This window comes from Agrilus planipennis, unplaced genomic scaffold (assembly GCF_000699045.2).
Source record: "Agrilus planipennis isolate EAB-ADULT unplaced genomic scaffold, Apla_2.0 scaffold54, whole genome shotgun sequence".
NCBI classification, from domain to species: Eukaryota; Metazoa; Arthropoda; class Insecta; order Coleoptera; family Buprestidae; genus Agrilus; species Agrilus planipennis.
In genome coordinates, this window is record NW_020439000.1 from 678,699 (window position 1) to 681,751 (window position 3,053).

A 3,053-nucleotide genomic window follows, 5' to 3' on the forward strand; every position below is an offset into this window, starting at 1 on the left:
TACAAAATACACCTATTACTTGAAACTATTAAAAAAATTCTGGAGGACAAAATTGAATAAACACACAAAATTGTAATAGACAAAATTTAAATTAAGAGGTAAATTAAAATTCAAAGAAAAAGTTTAAACTATTAAATATGTGAGGATAACTATTAATATATGCAACAAGTGCTAAATGTAATAGAATTTCAAGTTGAGGAGGAAACAAAACATTACTCAACAAAAAACTGTTGTAATTTTCATATTCAAGAAGTATAGGTAACTACTATGATAAAAGTAAATAAACAAAAATTCATGAAATTACAAAATTAAACACTAAAAACCCAATTATTGTAGAAAATGTTTAGAAACCTAAAATACATTTCGATGATCATGGTGTCATTCTCAACCATATTTCATTTTTACTAACCTTGAACTCACGTTGAAATGCTTCTTCACCGTACCATGGGGTTTTTTATCGGCAGAATCTTGCTCATTGTGCAATTTCTTATACCATGCTACTAATACCCATCATGATTTGTCCACTGACACTGACAATTCTGTGCTGCTTAATATTCTCCATAAAAGTCAACATAATCTGTAATCAACAGGTTCATGTATCAGTTTTCAGGCATAACTTGAAATACATAAAAGAAATATTATTTTTAATTGACAGAAATCCATACATAAAAATCCTGCAGGCAGATACTTTGGTGGAAGAAGCAGAACCTTTTATAATCCTGAATGGGGTAATCGAGAACCATCATTAATGGCTAATAATGAGAAGATAAACAAACCATTTCTCTTTCATGATGCAGTATTTCCATTTAACAATATCAGAAGTCTAATGAGTTTCTGAAAGAAAAGCAACTATAAAATTATTTGTATAATAAAAAAGGAATATGCAGTATATTTTTACACAAAATTACTTCTTTGTTTATCTACTATGAACTTCCTAGATTTACTTAAAACGTTTTGTAGTTACCAAATAAAACTATTTACCTTATAAATAAAGTATTTTAAAGATAAAAGACTGGATCTGTTTATGTTTATTAATAATCAGCCATTTTTATTAATGCATTGTTGCCGTTGTCGGCCATTATTATTTCTTAATTGTTGTTGTGGCCGGCCATTATGCTTTTTAATTATTGAGGCTGTCGGCCATTATTATTTCTTATTGTTGCTGATGTCGGCCATTATGATTTTTTGATTGTTGCTGTTGTCGGCCATTATCTTTTTAATTGTTGTCGCTGGCGGCCATTATTATTTTAAGTTTAGTAGTATTGTTGCCGATGTCGGCCATTACAATTTGATTATACAAACCTTGAACTCTTGATGAAAATGCTTCTCCATCGTGAATGTGGAAGTGAAAAATTTATTTTTGTTGTTTTAAATAAAAGAAATATATACTCTTTCTCCTTTTATTGTTGTTTATTCTGCCCCCTCCCCTTGTTCACACTCTCACGCACCCCAGCAAATGAGGGATGGTCAGGATAGATGTGTTTCAGAGAGGTAATATGCGTATATGGAAGGATGAGGTTTGTAAGGGTAAGAATTGATGCGGAGAGGGAGAATGTGGGAAACAAGTGAGGGCATGAACGAGGGAAATAATGTATGAGTAAAGGTGCAGTCACACCCTCTCATACATTCTCTCCCTCATTCATACCATCACTCTCTCACATACTCCCTCTCATCCATTCTTTCCCTTACACCCTCATTCTTTCACATACGCATATTCACTCTCTTACACACATTATCCCCAACCATTCCTCATTTGCTCCCATTCACCCTCATCCACTCATACTAACACTTTTCATTCTTCTTTCATTAAATCCCAATTGCACTACCATTTATTCACATACTATCATTTTTACAACTTTTATAAACATTCAATTGCACAAACGGTCACCCTTAAATTTTTTACCTATACATATTCATTACTTCCCATTCCTTTACTGTCATTCTTACTTATTCGCTCATAAACATCCAAATTCACCCTCTGTTACTAAAAACTTCACCTACATTCACATCTTTTCACGAGAAACAAACGAATTCAAATACATTTTCTGATTTTCTTTAGTATAATTTTCTTTTTGGGAAATTCTCTTCCTTATCTAATTTGGACTTGCTCATTATCTTTAAACTTTATTTTAATTTAAATTTTAAATTAGTATAATAACATTTAATTTTGTTTTAGATACTTTATTTGGTTCATCATCATTCTGATGTAATGGGGATGATTTCTTGGAAATGGGGTATACTGGTCTCCTCCAGGACAGAGTCCTTAAGGCCACAACGGTCAGTATTTTGTTTATTTTCGGTATTATATCTTATATTTAGTGTTTTTCATCTCTGAGAAACAAACGAATTCAAANATGGTTTTGCTTTTTTTCAGAAAAATTTGTTTTTAAAAACAAAAAATAAAATACTTTATTTATTTTAACAATCAAATCAACAGACATCTCAGATCCCAGAAAATCTCAACAGTTTCTAAATTTATATTCATTAAATATACTACTGTGACTAGGTTTAAAAATTTTGACAAACAAACAGAATTTACGAGTTTTTGGCTTCCATTCTTTAAATAAATTACATTAACTAGTGTTTTGATTTATTTTTTCATATTTCATTTGTACCTGTCGTGTTATAGATTTTCTGAGCCAAAATGCCTAAATTTGAAACAAACATTTACACAAATAACATTTGACTGACTATGATAATGATTAGCACTTTTCTAGGTAATTTACCCGAATCATTCCGAACGTGAAAAATGCTGTTAGGTATTAAAAAAAAAAAAGGGAAATTACGTTTTTTGATAGTTAGCACCATGAGCTCTTTAGTATATTGAAACTGTGTACAACAACATTAAACACAAATACGACCAGATCATTTAAATATCTGCTTTTTTGTCCTTTTCTTTCCTTAACAATAATTAAAATAACGACAATTGTAACAGCGAAATTTATCGCAAAATGGGTTTAAATACCCGATCAAAAACACCACAACAATATTTGCCCTCTAAATAGGGCAAGAAAATTTTTGAATTATTTTAATTTAATTTAATTTATATATTT

At 30.3% G+C, this 3,053-nt stretch overlaps 1 long non-coding RNA gene across 1 annotated transcript; it reads right to left on the minus strand.

The window, feature by feature from the left end:
- Positions 1–372: 372 nt before the first annotated feature.
- On the minus strand, positions 373–1,023 carry LOC108734405. Its single transcript, XR_001937374.1, has 3 exons — positions 982–1,023; positions 666–834; positions 373–577 (listed from the first exon to the last, which is right to left on the minus strand). It is a non-coding gene; the product is annotated as an uncharacterized LOC108734405 (long non-coding RNA).
- Positions 1,024–3,053: the final 2,030 nt, after the last annotated feature.